Source organism: Crinia signifera, chromosome 3, assembly GCF_055691185.1.
Source record: "Crinia signifera chromosome 3, ASM5569118v1, whole genome shotgun sequence".
Taxonomy (NCBI): domain Eukaryota; kingdom Metazoa; phylum Chordata; class Amphibia; order Anura; family Myobatrachidae; genus Crinia; species Crinia signifera.
Window position 1 is genome coordinate 193898583 of NC_139219.1, and position 22943 is coordinate 193921525.

At 42.2% G+C, this 22943-nt stretch overlaps 1 protein-coding gene across 1 annotated transcript in view; it reads right to left on the reverse strand.

Moving 5' to 3' along the window:
- Window positions 1-22943, reverse strand: part of MEI4 (meiotic double-stranded break formation protein 4) — a 170001-nt gene that overhangs the window by 92968 nt on the left and 54090 nt on the right. The window lies entirely within an intron of this gene.

Genomic DNA, 22943 nt, shown 5'->3' on the forward strand with positions numbered 1-22943 from the left:
ATAGTCGATATTGTTCTATGACTGACTATGTTCTCTTTCTAACAGTTTATCTTGACTCAAGTTGTGTGATTTGGAATAGTTTGGGACCTTTACGGCCCAGTTGGTTTATATGCTACTGCTTAGTTTAATTTTAATTTATAGTAACTCCTGATGAGTCCTGGGTCGTGGCTCTCCTATAGAATAGAGCAAGCTCTTAATGCCTACGGTTACCCGCTACGGCTCAAACACTCTACTGGCAGCAGTCCCTCCCCCCCCCGGTCCTCGGGGTCGGTGGAGACCACGACTCAGGATCGTCTTACCGCCCTTATTATGTCTCATTTCTTTCCCTATGTTCCCACAGGAGTGTTGGTGGTGTTAGCTACCCCCTCACGCCCCCATTGTGTCACCTAAGTTGGTGGCCCTCGATAGCCCCTCTATGGAGCTATTTTACCCCTGTCAACCCTCCCCCTCCCTTTGTTTACTTGGCTCCTTTTTATACTTCCCCCTTATTTTCTTTTATTTATCTTTAATATGCACACAGTTGTTCTACTATTACATGATGAGATTTGGCTGTGAAGTAACATGCCTACCTTACTGCTTAAATGGTTAAACTTCTATCACTGAACGTCAAAGGCCTTAACTCGCCTAACAAGAGACAGGTGGCCCTGAAGTACTTTAGCAAACAGAAAGCCCATATTGTCGCCCTTCAAGAAACCCATTTCCTCCAATCATCCCCTCCCCAATTCTCCAGCCCCCTCTATCCCCATTGTTACCAATCTAACGGGCCTAGCAAGAAGGCGGGTGTCGCCCTTCTGATCTCCAGGTCCTGTGACTTTGTACTGGAACAACAGTTCACTGATCGGGAGGGCAGATACCTCATTGTCACCGGGAAATTAAACAGTAAACAAGTAACATTAGCAGTCCTCTATGCCCCTAACTCCAAGCAACTCCCTTTCCTAAGGAAGTTCTGTACCACTCTCTCAACATGTCGGAAGGGGCTGCTTATGGTTTTGGGAGACTTTAACCTAGTATTGGACCCCTCTATTGACAAAACTGTAAAACGCAATAAACATTGTAACCGCACAGAGCCCACTCAGTCCTCCGCTTTCCGGAGAATTATACACGAATACGATCTCTACGATGTCTGGAGAGCCAAAAATCCTAATGTAAGAGACTACACCTTCTTTTCCCCAGTCCATGGTACTTATTCCCGCATTGACTTAGCTCTCTCTGACAAATGGGCCCTACAACAGATTACTAAAGCTTCCATTCTGCCAGTGACATGGTCCGACCACGCCACATTATGCATACATTGGAACTTGTCCTCAGCCCAGATCCCCCCTAGCACCTGGCGCCTTGGCGAGTATCTATTGCTAGACATGGAGGCACAACAGATTATTTCCGAGTCTCTTTCCCAATACCTAGAAACCAACTCACCTGATGACACGTCACAATTTAATTTCTGGTGCGCGTTAAAAGCAGTTGTCCGGGGATCCGCGATTCAGGCGGCGGCCCGCATACGCAAGAGAGCAGCTACTCACCAGTTAAATGTAGAAACCCGAATGGCAGATATGGAGGCAAGACACAAAATGTCCCCCTCTGATCCTAAGGTTTATAAGGACCTCCTGCGGGTTAGGGAAGAATGGAATGTCATAGCCTTACAGGAAGTGCATAGATCCCTATCCAAATTGAAACAGAAATTCTATATACAAGGTGATAGGGCGGGTAGACTCCTTGCCAGAAAGCTAAGGGGGAAACTAGCCAAAGACCGAATACGATCAATCACAGACAACAGAGGCCTTAAAGTGTCTAACCCAGCGGATATAGCTAATGCCTTTGCTGAATATTATTCTACCCTATACAACCTGAAGGCAGACCCAGCAACCCCACAGCCCTCAACTTCCGCTATAGATCAATTCCTTGCCCAGATTACTCTCCCATCCATCAGCATGAATGCCCTCCATACACTCTCCCAGCCCTGGTCAGCGGAGGAGATCAACTCTGTTATTGAGAAACTCCCTGCCGAAAAAGCCCCCGGCCCAGATGGCTATCCCAACAAATTTTACTCCCGTTTTAAAGATACCCTTTCCCCCATTTTGGCCCAAATGTTTAATGAAGCATCCTCGTTGGGTAGCTTTCCAAAAGAAATGCTTGAAGCTAGGATAGTCGCTTTCCCTAAACCAGGAAAGAACCCCGCCATTATAACCAATTACCGACCCATAGCATTGCTTAATTCGGATGTTAAAATTTATGCCAAATTGATAGCCAATAGACTTAATCCCCTGCTCCCCACCCTTATTAATCAGGACCAAGTGGGGTTCGTGCAGGGAAGACAGTCACCAGATAACACTAGGAGAATAATTGATTTAGTCGAGGCCTTCTCTGGATCGGGCGAACAGTTGCTGCTGCTGTCCTTAGATGCTGAGAAGGCCTTTGACAGACTACATTGGGGCTATCTACATGCGGTTCTTCGTAAATTCGGTATAAGGGGACGCGCTTTGACATCCATATCTGCCTTATATTCTTCCCCATCAGCCAGAGTATTTGTGAGCGGACTACTGTCCTCCCCCTTTAGAATCTCCAATGGAACTCGCCAAGGCTGCCCCCTGTCTCCCTTAGTGTTTGCTCTGGCTATTGAACCGCTTGCCGAAACTATAAGATCATCAAATACCGTTAAGGGACCGGAGCTATCGGGCGTGACGTATAAAATATGTCTCTTTGCAGACGACGTCTTACTCTCCCTCATTGACCCAGAGTATTCCCTGCCTAATCTCCATAAGATCCTGGATGAATATTCAGCTGTATCTTATTACAAATTAAACGGATCCAAAACTGAGGCTCTTCCTATAAACTACCACCATGATCTCCTACAATCACTGAGAACTAAGTATCAATACTCCTGGCAAACCAGTAGTCTTAAATACTTGGGAATTCACATTACCCCTTCAACTGGGGACCTAATCCAGGCCAACTATACCCCGCTCCTACATAAGATCTCACTGATGACAACCGATTGGATGATGTTGCACATCTCTTGGCTCGGCAGAATTGCGGCTTTGAAAATGATGATATTACCTAAAATTTTATACCTATTTAGAACCATTCCCCTCCTGGTTCCCATGTCCCTGTTAAATAAATTCCAATCCGCGTTTACTAAATACATTTGGAAAGGCGCTAAACCCAGATTGGCCCGGAGGATTCTATCACTCTCAAAACGGGAGGGGGGGGTGGCATACCCTGATCTACATAACTACCAAATAGCTAGTATCCTCTCTCAAATAGGTGCTTGGTTCGCGAAAGAAGACCCTAAAGTGTGGGTGACCCTGGAACGTAACCTAATGTCCTCTTGCCCACTCACAGACTGTCTGTGGTTCCCCAATTTTGTAGACATCCGTTCCCTGACACCAATTTCTTCTATCATACACACTCGCAAGGCATGGCTGGAGGCGGCAAAATTAGCCTCAGATATTTCACTACCTTGTTCCCAGCTGTCGCTCCCAGCCATAGCCTCCCAGATACCAAATCTCTCCTTCACCTCATGGGTCTCTCAGGGGGTTTCAACACTCGCGGAAGCTACATCTTCGGGAACTTTACTAACATACGCACAACTCCAATCCCAATTCTCCCTCTCACATAGGGACTTCTACAAGTTCCTGCAGCTCAGACATTGGCTATTTACGGTAACCACAACTCCCCATGTCGTCCCCACACTCCCCCGGTATATTCTGAATAAATTGACATGTGTGGGTAGTAGGGGAGGTATCACCTGGTGGTATAATTTCCTGATGGCGCCATCGAGCTTCAAAAAACACCCATCCTTGATAAAATGGGAACAGGATTTGAAGGAATCCATTAGTGATGAAGAGTGGCACCAAATCTTTCAAATCTGTTTTAAATTGTCTAAATGTATTTCACACTCCGAACAATTCTATAAACTACTGCACCGTATGTATATGACTCCTGCTTTACTACATAAATTCAGTCCAGCTAACTCGAATCTCTGCTGGCGAAACTGTGGCCACGTTGGCTCCCTATTCCACATATTCTGGGAATGCCCATGCATCTCGAGATTCTGGGCCGCGGTTTTCGCACTTGTCTCAAAGGTATTGAAAATACCCATCCCTCCGGCCCCGAAAGTAGCTATATTCCATTTGATAGGAGGGCTTTCCAGCAATGATAGATATATCATGGGTCATATACTAATCACCTCCAAAACTCTAATTGCGCAGTGCTGGCGCTCCACCAGAATCCCAACAATCCCTCAAATAGAACAAACTGTTCAGTATCACTGTGAATATGAGACCGCAGGAGTACGCTACTCTTCCTCGGCTACCAACTCATTAATCAAATGGCTTAGCTGGACTGAATACTGGACCTCTAAAACATGACAGGCCATGTCAGAATTCACACTGTAATGTTTATCTATGCACTGTTCTCCCCCCAACAGCTTACTCTATGTATGCCAATTACTGTACTTGAACAGTTCCTATAGTGATAGAAATATTGATTTGTTATAGAACGTCTGTTTCAATGTGTGCCCCCTTTTTACTTTATTTTTATTTCCCCCCTCCCCCTAATACCTGTACTTCCCTACCCCCCTGCAATTTAATCTGTAAAACTAATAAAAATTAATCTTTAAAAAGATGAGTAGTATACCATATGGCCCGATTCAGACCTCATTGCACAGGCTAGTGTTCAGTTAAGATGCTGTCCTACTAGTGTGAACAGTTACCAAAATACAAGTAAAACTCTTTATGGATTTAGGTTCCAAAACTTTAATGAAGTATAACACTTGTTCATAAACACTTCATATAGATGACACTTCCACTTTGCAATCAATTTTTATTGGAAATGAAACATTGTCATAGGATGCTCTGGTAAAGCTTAAATCAATAAGTGATAAACCTCACTTGACATGAGGCTCTTTGCCTACAAGTGTGCTTCAGTAAAATGGCTGTCAAGCAATTTGATTAGTCTTTAAATTAAGTGTGTATCATATGCCCAGTGACCTTATGCAAGCATATAACCACCGTACAGTTTGAGACTTCAATTTTTGCAAGACGGTGTATTTAAATATGAGGTACAGTATATTCAATCACCAAAATAAAACTGTGTCTCTAAAGTGCGTTCATGAGTGAGTGCAGCATTATTTACAATGACTTCATGCACTCCATTCTGCAGCCAACATCAATGTTCAAGCTCAGTGCTGGTGCTTTTTAACTGCATATGCTAAGTTTTGTCATACTCTGAACAGTGTGTATTTAGAATTATCCATGTAGATTTCTGCTTTATCCCTGGATAGAAATTCTGCTATGGAAATGACCATTCTTCTAGGATGCGGGGAAACTGGACTTGTTTTAGCTGAAGTGGGCTTCTATAGCCTTTGACCTATCTAACCTACAGTAGTACCATCTGATAGGTATTTGAATAAGCCCAAATTTACTTTGCCACTCCAATACATTAGTATTATCTTTCACACATATGAAACAAAATTATTTATGTTTCATTTATTAGTTCCAAATTCCATTGTAAATATCTAAGTCTTAATACTGACATTTTTTTAAGTCAACAAACCTGGAAGACTACTGTATTTGCAATTCCTTTTTTGTTAAATTAGACCAGCAGTTCCCAACCTTTTTTCTCTCCTGTACCCCTTGATTGGGTTTTTCATTTATGAGTACCCCCTTCTCTCAGTTTTAAATATCTACAGTACTTACAAATGGAGTGGAATTGAGAGGAATGCTTGTCTTATATTAAGGGGCAGCGGAAGTGCAGTTTCTCTCTGTGTCTGGCTACTGGCTGTGTGCTGTCTCCGAGCTTCCCACTAATACCTGTAGGATGAATGGCGCTGCTTCCTCCAAACGTGTAAGCGCAGGTCAGATGAACGCTGATGTCTGAGGGCAGGGGGGTAGCTCCCAGCGGATTGCTGGTTGGGAAAAAGCAGGAGACACTGATGCCGCTGCAGACATAACTGAAAATTACACAAAGAGGATTGTCTCCATGGCAACGGGGGACTTATTCCGCCATCAGTAGACTTCTTTCACCATTACCAAAATAATTTTCAAGTACCCCCAACCGGTCTGCAGCATGCCCCCAGGGGTACACATAAACCAGGTTGAGAACCATTGAATAAGACCATAAAGATTAGTATTGGTGAGCTTACTGGTAAAGTGGCTTTGATGATAATAAGGCTAACTAAAATATACTTAAACTTTTAATATCATGTTGGGATAATTTAGGAACAAATTGTGCATCATTGTGGGGTATTGTATCTTTGTCATGACAAGATGTACATGTATATGCAACTTGGATAGAAGAAGACCATCTCATTGTATGTGTAATACATTGGTAAAAGAGCTATCTAGTCGAGTGTTTAGTCAATAAAAAAATTCTGTGCAATTGGTGTTTGTGTCTGGCCCTTGCATCCCAGTGTATATACACACATACATATGCACACAATATTGTTTAATATTAAGGTATATTAAGGTACCACCACCCGCCTGGAAGAAGGGCACTTGTAACCAAGTGCCAGCAATACCTTGCAAAAAAACAAAATTGGACATGGCAATGCTTGATGGTAGTTCAGCAGTAAAAAAATATTTGTTATATTTTATCAAATTTGTATGTTTTATCTATTTTGGGGACACTGCTGGAGCTTGGGATACAGCAGGCAACATTGGTGGACATGGGCAAAACTACATAGCAGAAATTGTTGGTAGCTTACTCCTCTGCCTCTATGCCCTTCAAATGGAAATACAGTTATTTTAAAGCCTACTGAATGAACCATATCATCAGGTAATGAAACAAAAAATTATAGAGAAACCGAGAAGAGATCAAAGTGTCCACCTCCAAATTGATTTAGAGCTGCGCCTATATACTCAGCAGTTGCTGTACACAGATCTTTTCAATCATAACCAGCATTATTAGATCCAAAGACATTGACACTGTAAACGTGTGTGAATTTATGGATGAAGAACAAATTTCAGCACCGCACACCTTTTCCACTAAGGCTTTATGTCGCACTAGTCACAACTCAGTATAATGAGCAGTGGTCAAATCTGGAACCAGGACAACTTCAGAAACAAGTAAATGGTAAATGTGATCCATCATGCAATAAGCTGATTTGAAGTATTGCAATCTCTTACAAGAAGGTAGTTCTCTCCACATAATTTTTCAATTTTCAACTCTTTTATTTTTATTTTTTTTGCTAGCAGGATCATAGCTTAAGCTGCCATACTGGAAAGAGAAAAAGGGTGGTTGCGCTAACAAATAACAACAGGTGTTATACTATAATATAAAAACAATTATGTATTTTATTTTTATTTTGAAATGAAGGAATTCCTTTCCTTTAAAAAAGGGGGGATAGTATATGTATGTATATGTATATATATATATCTATATATATATAGATATATATAGATATATATATATATATATATAAAGCCATAGAGCTTTAAAAGCATAAAATGTGGCTATACATGAAAAAAAGTGCTGCGGTATTTGTATACAATGGGTAGAGTCCCAAGAGTCACCTTAATCCAGACGTCTCCTGTCCTCTTTTGGGCCCAAAAAGGATTGTGATCCCAATTGTAAATGGGGAACAGTAGGGTGAAATGCTTCCTCACTGTATTGCCTCCAATGGATGGTGAATGGAGTCCAACTTCTAGGTTGAGAGACCATTCTGCTTTATGTCGACAAATCAATTATCCACTCCTGGAGTGAAAACTGCTGAAATAGCTGGGACATTGTGTTTTGCCTAATACATGGTCAAATGACTCATGATTCCATCTGTGGTGGTTACAACTGTTGAATTCATTTTTTATTGACCAGAGCCTATTTGAGAGGATTTAGAATTTCTTGGATCTTGAGGACATTGATATCAATTGATGTTTCTTCCAAAGACCAAAGGTCCTGGTGTCATGATCACCACAGTGCAATCACATATGGAGAAAGGGCAGCCCATGTCAATGCTCTGGTCTTATCACAATATTGGATGTTGAGTCTCAAACATGAGGAAAGTGTTAGTAAGCAAGTAATGATGTGTCTCACTACACTGTTGCTGTAAATACCAACTCACTGTAGCAGGACCTGCTTGTTGATGTGAATGGAATGCACACACATGTGCACACCAGCTTCCACTCAATTCAATGGTATAGCATTGAAGTGAATGGGAGGCAGGAACAAGCATATGCCGGCTCCCATCCACTTCAATGGCATAGTGGATGCGTGGAAACAGCTGCTTCCCGCTATGCTGCAACATCCTTGCTGTGACACTTCTGTATCTCAAAAATGGGTGAACGCACCCACTGCATCTTCATCCACCACAGTATGGAAAATTGCTTGAGAGACAATAGTAAACTAACCTAGACCAGACCAGATTGATTTACTTCTTGAAGTTGGAGTCAAACATACCTGGCATGTATCCAGATAAAATTTGGGCCAATTGAGTAAGCAACAATCCACCACTGTCACTGCTGCAAGGTCCAGATGTTAGTAAAGGAATTTGTTCAACCTTGCTTTAACCAGGAAATCGCTCACGTAAGGAATTATTTCACCGCTTTCAATCACATGAAAGCCTCACTGACAGCCATTACTTTCGTGAAATTCTGATACTAAGGGGTATCGTCCCTACTCCCAAGAGTCACAAGTTACACATGTGAGATTTTTTTCTGAGCATCCACTATGTAACATAGCTGCTTAGCAAAAGGCTTTCTAATATTAAACAATGAGTTTCACCCCAGAATATATTCTTGTGTTGAATGCTTTACAGTCACTTCATTACAGTCAAAGCATGTACATTTTCTTCTAGCTATCCTGCTAGGAGAATTTCAGATATATGGGCCGTCTTTCATGTCCCCTTTTCTCATATTTCATCAAGATTGAGCTACAGTGACTCATCCAATTCACCATAAAATAGTTTCTAGGTTCCACATGAATTAGGATATTGGGACCCCACCCTTTGAACATAATAGAACTATTGATGAATAATTATTATTATTATTTTTTTGGGACGTGGTGTGGACATTAAGAGCTTATATTCACATGACAAGTATTATCAACCAAATGGATGCTTTTTTTTATATAACCTTTTATGATGTTTAGAAAATGGGCCAGCCAGTTTCCAAACAGTCAATTGCTAGATGGATTACTTCCACAATAAAACAGAGTTATTCTAGGGCCATGTGAATAAGGAAATCTCTATTGGCAGGAGAAACGAGGTAGTGGATGTGAATTTCAGAACAGTATGTGGTGCTAGCTTTTACTTTTCCTCAGTAGATGGAAAAATCAGGTTATTGTGTAGTTAAGAAGTTAATTAAATCCTCTAGGTTTATGTTTTTAGTTGAGGACCTCTATGTCCCAGATGCAAAAATGTTTTTAGAAGAAATTTCACACAAAAACTTATTCCGATTGTGGCTATTCTGGGGTAGAATCCAATTAAATACACCTAAATTATGATGATTTGCTCAAATAAATCCAGAGGAATCACATAACAAGCTTTATCTGCATAGGCGAATCTAGAATTATGGTAATGGGTGGTCCCAGTTGTAGACATAATAGCAGGGGGACCTTTGCTTGGCCTCATGGGAAGGAGGCGTGGCATCACAAAAAGGGTGTGGTATTACACTTTAGAACATACACAGTAATGCCCATTACACATTTTAGCAAACTCCGTAATACCCATTACACCTAAAGCCACACACCGTAATGCCAATTACACATAAGGCCACACACCATAATGCCCATTACACATTGTGCCACACATCATGATGCCCATTACATACTATATAACAAACCGTAGTGCCAGGCTTTTCAAAAGTCAAAAAGACACTTAGATGGTGTAAACGCCCCCTTCTCGTCCTACTGCAGGCGGGATTCAATGTCCCACCTGCAGTAGGACGAGAAGGGGGCATGGCCACGAGTTGCGGCCAGGAAGAGGCGAGCTGCAGCCGCCAGCTCATCCCTTCCTGGCTGTTCCCGGCCAAACAAGCCCGACAGCTTGTGAAGTCGGGGCTCGTTCTCGTCGAGAAACCCTGCCCAATGCTGTCGGGGAAGACAGCATTGAATAGGGCATGGCGGCCATCTCCCCCATGGGCAGTGGCACTTATGTGAGATGTGTAATGGGCATTACAGTTTGTCATGTCATGTGTATTGTACAGGCAGCGGTCCATGTGCCTGTAGAATACAGATGACAGGCATCAGAACCCATAGAGAGGCAGTAGTACTACGTTTATTTATAAGGCGCCACAAAGTGTCCGCAGCCCCGTACATAGCAAACAAAAAACAAATTACGGCTTCCCGGAGGGAGGGAAAATCCTCCCAATGGCACTGCCTTGGGTGATTGGCAGGTTGGGCTTCCAATAGGAAGTCACTGCCAGTCACATTGAAGCCAGAGCAGTCTCACAGACTGCATCTGGCTTCACTACAGTGGCGGATTTTACTTGGGGGGGGGCTGCAGCCCTGCAGTCCATAGGTAAACACTGCCACTGATCACAACTCTATTACACCAGTGCAAACAGCTTGATTATATAAAGTGGAATCAGTCTGTTCAAATATTATTATTAACAGCTTTATTGGTCCTTTGAACGACAGGAGAAATATACCGACTACTGTTTAACTAATACTAGGAAACTAAAAATCCTTAAATAGTCTCCTTAACTGGAACTGCTAAATAGATGTGAGCTGAATAAAGTTGCTCTTGCATGCACTTATTTGTGTTTATACAGAGGTCAAAAAAATGTGTTCTTCCCCATAGGGGTAATAGAGTGTCTGTTCCTTGTCTGTTACAGGTCAGGAAAATGAGCAGGATCACTAGTGATATTTGGGATAATTTCAAGAAGAACGCGAAGGACAAGAAAGGGATATGAAAATATTGCAAGGTGTCTATATCTCTATCGGTAGGATCGGCAGGCAATTTGTTGAGACACATGAAGACCAAGGTACCCGTTGATATAATTACATCGTCAGGGAAATCCAGAGCGATCGCCTTCAGTGGATGACTCCTTAGAATGAACTTCTAATCAAAGTGATTCTACTCCACGCCCAAGTCCAAGCGTCTCTTTGTTTCCTCCTGAAGAGTGCAGCGTGGACAACGCCAAGTCTCCAATGGCACCATTGTCGACACCGCAGTCTGTTCAGTCATCGATGGACAGATTTGTTGAGGTCATTCGACCACTTTCAATGACAAAGAAACAGTCTTTAGATATTCAGGTACTAAAAATGATACAGTACAACAGCAAAAAATGAGCGCTAGGGACTGACTGTAATGTGCCGTGAGCAAATGGCTGCCCTGTGGTGGAGGGATGCCGCCCTCAAGTAGAGCAAAACAAGAAACAAAACCACTAGGCGCCATTTGCACAGTTTACAATAAAACAATCAATTGCATGCATGCAGGTTTAAAATGCATTAATGTGGATAAGCGCTTAGGTATGGAAGGCCTTGGTTACCACTGTGAACACAAAGGATGCAGAATAATTTGCACAGATGTTAAACTAACTTGCTGTCACTCCCAGATATAAGCAAAAATGTCCCAGCAGTTGGCAAGGGGAGTTTGATTATAACTCACAATGAGTATGGTTGAATGTGTAATAATTACACTTGTGGGCCCCTATGTGGGTATAGTAAGGGCAACTTGTGGCACTCCGTGTGGTGAGCAGAGTCCAGGACAAGGGGGGGTGAGAGCAGACACAGGTGCAGTACTCACTGGCTTTGGTAGGTGGTAACAGTCCGTCACTGGCGATGTTTACCAGCGGGTCAGCCACTTAGTGCGTCCGGAGTCTGCTGCCGCTTTGCAGCGTCTGTCTGCCTCCAAGCTCTGTCGCCTGTCAGCGGACCGAGTGTGTGCTGGATTAGACAGGTCCCAGCGGCTGCGTCCACTCGTGCGGTGAGATCTCTCGGTGTGCTACCAAAGCAGGGTGAGTGTGCGGCTGGGCTGTATGGATAACCCACCAATCCAACACCTAAGATGACAGGACCATGGTATGGGAACAGTGTGGAAAGTTGCGGGTGTCAGTGGCAACTCTGGTCCTCAGTCTCAGATAAAACAGGGATCCTCAAAAACGCATTTCGCCGCGCTCAAGGCGGCTTTTTCAATTCTGAAATGATATGTAAGGAAAATGATATGTAAGGAATCATCCCTTCTCTCTTGTCGAGGATAAAGAATTTAAGAAATTGTTCACAATGTTAAATCCAGGTTACAAGCTGCCAAGTAAGAAAACGCTGGCAAACAGTTTGCTTCCATCAGTGTATCATGATATTTTAGATAAAGTTAGAGGTTTTAAATGCTGCTCAAGCTGTTTGTGTTACTTGCGATGGTTGGACAAACATAAATAACGTAAGTTATTATGGTCTTACTGCGCATTATATAAACAGCCAGACTTGTCGTATGCAGTCATGCCTGCTTGAATGTTCAGAGTTTTCTGAACGGTACACTAGTGCCAATATTGCTACCTGGATATAGAAAGCACTAGAGAAATTTTGCTCATTCTTTAAATTTAGTCGATCAAGGAGCTATTTATGGATCAATTAACAATTTTGTGAGTTCAGCAAAAGAGCTTGTGTGGTTCTTTAAGATAAGTTGTTCGGCTTTAGCAAAATTAAGAGAGATGCAGATTTGCTTAAATAAAGAGCAGCTAAAGCTGAAACAAGATGTTCCAACAAGGTGGAACTCAACCTATGATATGTTATACATGGTAGTAGAAAATAAGGAGCCAATTGTGTCTACGCTTGCACTGTTAGAAAATAGTACTCCCCGAAATACTGATGTACCATGCAATTTACCATGCAATTTTACTTAGGATGAGTGGGACGTTATGACCCATGCTTTTAAATTGCTAGAGGTGTTTAATGACGCAACCACGGAAATATCAGCTGAAAGTAATGTTTCATTGTCAAAGATGACCGTGCTGTCTAGAATCATGATAATAAGGGTTAGAGCACATATAGACAGCAACCCTGATGTTCCTGAAAGCATTGTTACATTAAGCAAGCTTCTCTTCGATGGCTTTATTATGCGGTTTAGCCACAGAGAAACGGTTGAGTTAATTGCACAAATGGTTATGTTAGACAAGGATTTGGAGATGAACAAAAGTACAAAGCTGCATATAAGTCGCTTATCGGGAGGGTTTAAGCAGCAGTTCAGAATAGTGGCGCAACACCAAGACTTTAGCCAGCATCGCAAGCTAGCGCTTCTTCGATTTGGGTAGAATTTGATACGGCTCTAAGCCATTTGCATGCAAGGCAAAACCCCACAGCAGAAGCTAGCGTCGAATTGGACAAATACTTAAATTAACCATATTTGCCACGCACATGTGACCCTTTGGAATGGTGGGAGACAAGGAAATTTACTTACCCGAATGTGTTTGCAGTGGCAGTGAAATGATTGTTTATTCCTGCTACTATTTGTAAACAACAACTTACACCTGATATAGAAAGTTTTGTAAAGTTTTGTAAATGTTCCTCGGTCATGTATGTTCTTATTTGTTTAAAAAAAAAAGTTTTCACATTTTTTACCGTTTATGACAATACATGATTGTTAAACAAATTATGCTTCATTATTTTTAAATTACCCTCTCAAGAATTCCCAGCAACTTGAACAATATTGACGCCATGATATGCCTTTTTCTGTGCAAAAATAATTTGGTAGTATTTAAAAAAAAAAAGTGTCAGGATAAATAGAAAAATAATTGAAAGTAACCGTTACCTGTGAGACTAATGTATGATATTTGCTTTACATTACTAGAATCGGGTGAAATGTTGTGATAAGCAGCGTGCAATGCGATGCGCATCCAGTGCGCATCGCATTACACAGTACAAAAAGTATGTGCTGCACATACTTTTTGCACTGCCTACGGATCGCATCGCACGCAAATTGCATGCAAAATGCACGTGTGCGATCCGATGCGATGCAATCCGTCCGATAACGCGTCGTATTGCACACTGCTTATCGCACCATGTATGGGCACCTTAAATAAAATGAACAGATACTACACTTAGTACACTGACTCTTTTTTGTTCAAAGTGAGCCGATGGTCTGCGTAAAAGATCCGGATCTTTTCGCGGGTTGGTCTGCTGGATCCCAGCTCTTTTTAGTGACCCGTTTTGCCCATCTCTAATCTGTGGGATGTGCTTTTAAAAATACATATGCACAATGGCAGCCTGCCTCGTGTTCCTGTTAGGCTATTCTGGCAGGATGTCTGTTTTTAAATGTTGCCAATTCTGTTTGCCAACTTACATCCTGCATCTGCACTTCCCTGAAGCATTCCGACACACTAAGCTTCTGATTCAGACCTGATCACTGCAGGGCGAATTTGCAGAGCCCTCTAATCAGATACTTGCTGCCCAGACTTGTGAAAATATCACAGATCGGCGGCCAGCTGCAAACTTATATGCAAATCACTCACTTCAAATGATTTTCCCAGTCTGCGCAAGTGTATGTCTGACCCTTCCACAACCCTTCAACAGAATCAGGCTGATCGAGGCCGGCGCTGATGTCACAGGCCCTCCCTGAAAACGCCTGCATTTTTCCAGACACTCCCAGAAAACGGATGTTACCACCCCCAAACACCGGATTCCTGTCAGTCAAGATGAAAGTATAGCTAATCAGTGATTTTTGTCGCTGCTTGACCTCAGGCATGCGCGCTATGATCCTACACATTGCCAGTCATTCAATAATTGATCTCTTTGTGAATTCGCACAACAACGTTCATGTCTGAATTAGACCCTGAGTCTGGAAGCAACAGGAGATAGGCAAAGCAAAGCACTAGGTATCAGGCCACAGCCCAGCCTGCAAGAGGCCCACCACATACTATCCAAAGAAAAAGAGGCGGGTCTTTTGTAATCTATTCAGAAGTGTCATAATGTTTTTTGAGTGAAAGTGGAGTAACTAAAACAAAAAGAGAATTTTAAATATGAAGTAAAAAATCTACAGCCTATTATTTGCTTCAAAGAATAAGATGCTTATGTTACAGCTTGAGAAAAACAGTGAGAGTACAAAAGTGGTTTTAAAATAAGCAATTGCTACTGTCCGGTTTTGTCCAAGCTGCACATAACCTTCTCTTGTCAATAATATTATATGTACAGAGTTCATCAATAGCTGTTATTGAGATTTGATAAATCACTGTAGAAAAGGCACAGAAAGAGGCTTACAAATAATCAAATCTCAAATATAAGGAAGAACACTTGAAATATTATGCATTAGTTATGCTCTACTTATAACCCCTCCATCAGTTTGTATTTACACACAGGTGTGTCAATGCAGTTTATCTAGTGTTCTGTCTTGTTTACGCTCAGTCCTTATGTTTTTTAGTTGCTTAGATACCACCAAGGAACTGCTACTTCCGTTGAAAATTATCTAGTGCTAAGCAACTCAATAAGGCTCAGCAAGAGAAAAAGCAAATAGGAATTACACATTAAAAGCCTACATTGGAAGAACTCTTTATATACACTTCTAATATTTTTCTGCATCACAGAATACTGAACCACAATATTATTAGGGTAAAAGGATGCCGTTAACACTTATTTCTATATAAAAAAAAACACCAGGATGGAGAACACTAGAAAAAAACAAAAACAGAGCTGCAGTTTTAAGTTACAGAATAAGCAATATACTTAAATAAAATGGGGCTTATGTTTATTTGCATTTCAAGGTGGTCAAGTCAATTAGGGGGGGTATTCAATCCTGGGTCACGACTATCGATCAGGCCCGATAGCCGTGAACCTGGCCCGTTTTCATTTCGTTCGACCGCAGATCGCCAGGCGCGATTCAATGTCCCGCCTGCCGATTGGTGAAAAGGGGGTGTGTCCGTAAACAGCCATGAATTGTCGAGATTTGGCCCCCAGTTGCAATTTATGTAAGCTCATACTTTTGCCAAATTCGGCCTACAATGGCAGCTGTTGCCAGTGTTGAAATGCAGCGGAAACAGCAGTATGCGTCCTTCCCATTTTTATTTTATGGTCTCCAAGATGTCTAGCTCTGCACTGTCAGCATGAAATTGATTCACCTTAAGCTATTGGGCCTGATTCAGGTTTGTTAGCAAAGCAAAAAGCACACAAATGGGCAAACCAAGCTGGACTGCAGATGGAGCTGCAAACTTTAGTCTAACAACCCCTTGTGTGTTCCGTCTCTCAGTCAGAAAAATGCACAATGACTGCATAAATGATCATAAAAACAGTTCAGAACATTTCTTGAAAATATTTTATTAAAGCTACTCCCTGAAATAATATATATATATATATATATATATATATATATATATATATATATATATATATATATATAGGGGTCGTGAGGACCGGCACTTAGAGCATCCAGCAGAGTAAATAGTGAGGTGCCTTCCACAAAGTAAGTATATAATAACGATCTTCAAATAAATGAACTTCAAATAAATGAAAACAGGAGGCGGCACTCAAATCAAACCGTGGTAAACTTGTATTAAATCATAGTGGTAAAAACGATGTCAGCTTGCATGGTCGACAGTTTCGGAGCTAAACGCCCCTTCCTCAAGACCACTGACACATCAACTTAATCAACAGCAAACAAAAGATAAAGTGCAAAAAAAGGAAAAACAGCGTGGTGTATTACTTTGCATTTAAATAGGGAAACACTTACGTGATGCCAGTGCTGTGCTGAGCGCAGGAGACGGCTTCCGGCAGCGTGTGTAGTCGCCTGACCTCTGACGTTAGTCAGTTGTCCAGGCAACGGAGCTGGCGTCCGTCCCTGCATGTGTACGGGGAGAAGCAGGGTCAAAACTGTGTTAAGAGCGCTCAGTTCCCGAATGGGATAGCGCATATCGATATGTAATATGTGAATGGTGCGTAATAGAAATACAAAAGGATTAAAAACAAGTTAAAAAACACGGAGCTGGCCAAAGACAAGTGGGGAATGCTAATGTGTAAAATATATTTGATGAATGATAGCACCGCTGGTTTCACGCAAATGTGCTCCATATCTTGGCACATACATTTATATTTATATTTCTGCGGACAATGTGTCACATTATACTGTTATTTTATAACCAACAGTGCTGAACAAAAAACACGTAATAACGCAAATACCCACTATTTTTGTCACATATAACCAGACTGTATACCCCAAAATTACAGAGGTGGTACCTAAATGAGAAATACTGTCTCATGGCACATATATAGAGGGGACAATTTTGTATTATATAATATAATAGTCCCTAGGAACTAGAGTGTAAAGCAAAAGCTATTTTAACAGAGCAAGATTTTTTGGAAACTAATTTAAAGAAAAATATTTTAAAGAAAAATATTTAAGGAGGTTTTTTCATTAAGGCCGTGGGGAGACATTGTGCCCAAAAGGTGGATCCAATGGGTTTCCCGTTGGAGGAGCTTCTTCAGTCTATCACCCCCACGGATAGGTACAGGAACATGGTCTACTATGATGTGCCTGAGTTGCGACAGAGAATGGTTATGAGCCCGGAAATGGCGGGCTACCGGCTGATCAATATCTTTGCCCGCTAGGCAATTCTTTATAGCCGAGCGGTGGGCTGCTGCTCGTTCGCGAAAGGGCCGACTGGTTTGGCCCACGTACAAATAACGGCAGGGGCACTGAATGATATATACAACGAATGGCGTAGTACATGTCACCACTTGGTAGATGTTATATTTATGACCAGATATGGGATGTCGAAAAAACGTCCCAGTGTCCATATGTCGGCAAGCTGCACAGGAGGGGCATTGGTAACAGCCAGGGGCTTTGGTAAGGGTACCAGGGGGTAGCAAGGGAGATCCCGATCACTGGTAACCAGTGGCCAAGTAGCATTGAGAACCCTAGGTAGGGCTGCACTGGTAGATGAAAACGTGGTAACAAACGGGATTTTTTTGTTATCAAACTATTGGCCAGCAAGGGTAAGGTTGATAACAAAAAAATCCCGTTTGTTACCACGTTTTCATCTACCAGTGCAGCCCTACCTAGGGTTCTCAATGCTACTTGGCCACTGGTTACCAGTGATCGGGATCTCCCTTGCTTTTCCCAGACCTCCCTCATGTCTAGCTTTAAAAGGGGTCGCAATATACGCGACTATGTAGTCAAAACCAATTTAACCCCCATGCTACCCCCTGGTACCCTTACCAAAGCCCCTGGCTGTTACCAATGCCCCTCCTGTGCAGCTTGCCGACATATGGACACTGGGACGTTTTTTCGACATCCCATATCTGGTCATAAATATAACATCTACCAAGTGGTGACATGTACTACGCCATTCGTTGTATATATCATTCAGTGCCCCTGCCGTTATTTGTACGTGGGCCAAACCAGTCGGCCCTTTCGCGAACGAGCAGCAGCCCACCGCTCGGCTATAAAGAATTGCCTAGCGGGCAAAGATATCGATCAGCCGGTAGCCCGCCATTTCCGGGCTCATAACCATTCTCTGTCGCAACTCAGGCACATCATAGTAGACCATGTTCCTGTACCTATCCGTGGGGGTGATAGACTGAAGAAGCTCCTCCAACGGGAAACCCATTGGATCCACCTTTTGGGCACAATGTCTCCCCACGGCCTTAATGAAAAAACCTCCTTAAATATTTTTCTTTAAAATATTTTTCTTTAAATTAGTTTCCAAAAAATCTTGCTCTGTTAAAATAGCTTTTGCTTTACACTCTAGTTCCTAGGGACTATTATATTATATAATACAAAATTGTCCCCTCTATATATGTGCCATGAGACAGTATTTCTCATTTAGGTACCACCTCTGTAATTTTGGGGTATACAGTCTGGTTATATGTGACAAAAATAGTGGGTATTTGCGTTATTACGTGTTTTTTGTTCAGCACTGTTGGTTATAAAATAACAGTATAATGTGACACATTGTCCGCAGAAATATAAATATAAATGTATGTGCCAAGATATGTAGCACATTTGCGTGAAACCAGCGGTGCTATCATTCATCAAATATATTTTACACATTAGCATTCCCCACTTGTCTTTGGCCAGCTCCGTGTTTTTTAACTTGTTTTTAATCCTTTTGTATTTCTATTACGCACCATTCACATATTACATATCGATATGCGCTGTCCCATTCGGGAACTGAGCGCTCTTAACACAGTTTTGACCCTGCTTCTCCCCGTACACATGCAGGGACGGACGCCAGCTCCGTTGCCTGGACAACTGACTAACGTCAGAGGTCAGGCGACTACACACGCTGCCGGAAGCCGTCTCCTGCGCTCAGCACAGCACTGGCATCACGTAAGTGTTTCCCTATTTAAATGCAAAGTAATACACCACGCTGTTTATCCTTTTTTTTGCACTTTATCTTTTGTTTGCTGTTGATTAAGTTGATGTGTCAGTGGTCTTGAGGAAGGGGCGTTTAGCTCCGAAACTGTCGACCATGCAAGCTGACATCGTTTTTACCACTATGATTTAATACAAGTTTACCACGGTTTGATTTGAGTGCCGCCTCCTGTTTTCATTTATTTGAAGTTCATTTATTTGAAGATCGTTAATATATATATATATATATATATATATATATATATATATATATATATATATATATATATATATATATATATATAGTGGATAGATGGCTGGCACTCCAGTTGATGAACCCCAGCTGGGGTTTAGATGCCCCGGTGCCCGATGAGGTCAGACTAGCTGACAATACAGGAGTAGAGTGGGTAACCCGGCACTCGTGGGACTTGCAAAAATCAAACAATCACGCTGGATAAGTCAGATCGACGTTTCGGTTTTAATACCTTGCATATCTTTGATTGTGGTTATGATCAATTCATATGTTTCTTTTTTTCACTTTGTTGTTTTTGTGTAGGTGGTCGCTAGGCAACGCACGTCAGCACGTACGTACACTGCCGGGAAGCACGGGAGCGTGCTCGTCGCGGGAGCGTGACGTTGGAGGTGTCGACGGATCAGGGGCGGTCCTGTCCGACGCCAGAGACGAACCTGGTGGGCTGCGGCGGCGGCGTGATGACCGGCGACAGGTATTTATGTCAGTGTATGTTTTGTGTGCTTTGTGATCTTGAAAACGGTATTAAAACCGAAAGGTGATCTTGAAAACGGTATTAAAACCGAAACGTCGATCTGACTTATCCAGTGTGATTGTTTGATTTTTGCAAGTCCCACGAGTGCCGGGTTACCCACTCTACTCCTATATATTCGTGACCAAACTACCCCACCGGTGGCTAGACATTTTTTTGAAGTTGGCCATACTATGAAGGACTTCAAGTTTATGCCTCTCTTTCAAATCAAGGCCCCCAAAAGAGGAGGGGATCGTCATCTCACCCTTTTACAGAAAGAGTGTGAATTCATTTATAATCTGAATTCCCTAGCCCCGGAGGGCCTTAATGAAGAAATTAATTTGAATGTCTTTCTTTAGTGGGACTACTTGTGTGTATATGTGTCAGTAGTGTTTACTATTTACATTTTGGTGATAATTCTATTCTATTGAGTGGCTGTACTGGCTACTATAACCCTTTGTGTGCTAGACTGGTTTTAGTACATGCCATACTGGCGTAACCTTTATATATTCCTCTTCTTTATCATAGTCACTACTTAGTTTGGTGTATATTTTATTGCATTTTTGGTGTGTGGTTGTGACAATTGTATTCAGATTTCTGTATATAATTTTTTTCTGGCATTGTGTCTTAATGTTTGATGGACATAAGTTGAAAAGCATTCCCAATGTGTGGCCTTCGATGTGGGCCATTATCGGTAACAGACAGCTATTCACTCACCAGATGTCTACTCTCTACCATGGTTTTACTAATCCAGTGATATATTACAGTATTCCGCATGTATTTAATGATATTCAGTATTTTTTTGACTGCTTGCGCTGACACCTATGTCATGGCCGTGCGTTCCACGGTCTGAATGTGGGCGTTCCAGCGGCAGTTGCTGATACACATCTTGCACGGGTAGCCCTGCCTCGTTTGACGCGGATGTCATGGCCGTGCGTTCCACGTCCTGACTTCATGCGTTCCAATGGCAGTGAGGCACCTATACGCTAGCGATCTGGCTGTGGGACACGCTGCTCATGCCGGAGGGGATGAGCGGAGGTGGACCTGCACGGTGGGATCAGCGGGCGTCGCTTTGCAGGTAGTTATTTCCATTTATGCTGTATATTTGGTAGATTTGTTTATGCTGGTTCCGGAAACCGGATATGCGGTTCACGTGCGTTTCATAGCACAGGTGTACCAGGTGAGATAGTGTGACAGGTGAGTGCTGTTTGGCCGATTTTGGCGCCATCTGGGCCTTTATATATGGCTTATAATCTAGTTATGCTCATACCCTTGAGGAAGGTGGTCGCACCACCGAAACAGGCTGTCGGGTATACATGCTGTGGAATTGGTGGCAGGTCCCCCTATGACGTTATGATGGGCTTTGGATAAGTAACCTGCACCTTTTTATCTGTTTTGATTCCTATGTAATGCCATGTGCTGCAACTTTTTCATCTACATAAAGATGTTTTTTCTTCAACTTGGTGTGCAGACCACTCTCTGTTAAAGGAGAACACCCAATAAATATATATATATATATATATATATATATATATATATATATATATATATATATAGATAGATAGATAGATAGATAGATATATAGATAGCTAAACAAGCCACATAACAGATTGTGAAAAGAACCTGGAAGTGGCAATGAGAGGCTTTATGACAAGAAATTTTTACAATTTCAGCTAATAAGCAGCCATACAAAGACATTTAGGGGGAAATTTACTAAAGGAAATTTGTAAAAAAATAGGTGTATTTTTACCCAGAAATACACTCATTTTTGACATTTACTATCCCGAAAATACGGCAATTCGTATTCGTATTGATGTGCTGGATACAAATACACCTTTTTTTTTTACAAATTCCCTTTAGTAAATTTCTCCCTTAATATCTAATATTGGTAATAGTGCAATCTCTCTTGTTAAAAGTTCTATGTAGATTTAAAACAAATATGTAGTCGGACAGCACTTCAATATCAGTCAAATTAGGCCCTATGTACTCCCTCCTCTGCCAGGAACGCAACATACAGTACAAGTAATAGAAGACGGCACTCAGTACTTCATATCAGACACAGGCAGGTAACCGCAATGTTTAATACTGTACTTCGTCTTTAGGATACTACCAGGATTTTAGACAACAGAAGCAAATTGTTAAGAAACTACAGAAATTCCCTCTATGATTGTCCAAAATTTTGAGCTCATACTCAGGTATACCGAGGGCCGGAATAAGAACTGTGGGGCCCCCGTTACATCTACAAATGGAGCCACCCTCACCTACTGTATGCTGCCTATGGCTTTTGTCTCCTGCTCACACGGCGGTACCATAAGTATGACAGCATGGCATTAGTGTTACCAGCGAGTGCAATACCAGCAATCATTCACTAGAGGTTGCTTTATAAAATCATCACTGCACATGGGTCAGATGTCTAATTCAATACCAAGAATCCACATTGCGCATGCCTGAAGACTCCAATGAAATGCACTATAGCACAAGAACTACTTTTCCGTACTATAATGTACTGTAGAGTATGCTAAATTGAATTTTTTTCTCTGAAAATGCTATTGCATAGGAGTGAGCACAGAGCGTGAACAAAGGCTTCGTGGAAGCCTACATCTATGGAGCAAGCAACAGCATAGGCTTTACATGCTGAAGGTGCATCTCATTATGCTAGTTAAAACACATGGGCTGCTGACAAAGGCACAGACGTTGCAATGATCAACCCGCAACTTCGGTCCTCTACCCGCACCGGTGTCCAGGTTTGGGCTCAGCTACTGTGCAACAGGGAGCTGAGCACCTGGCAGGAGCTGACCCACCTGGTTGCAGGATTGCTCATCATCACCTCCCTGCAGTCTGGCAAAGACTCCCTGGCTGCAGAGGAAGCCAGAAACCCCTGCAAGCTGTGTGGACAATTGGAGGGGACCCCACACGTGACTGTTTGCCGCTTCCCTTGCCTTAACAGTATGCCCAAAAAGCCAAGAGCCTCCTCT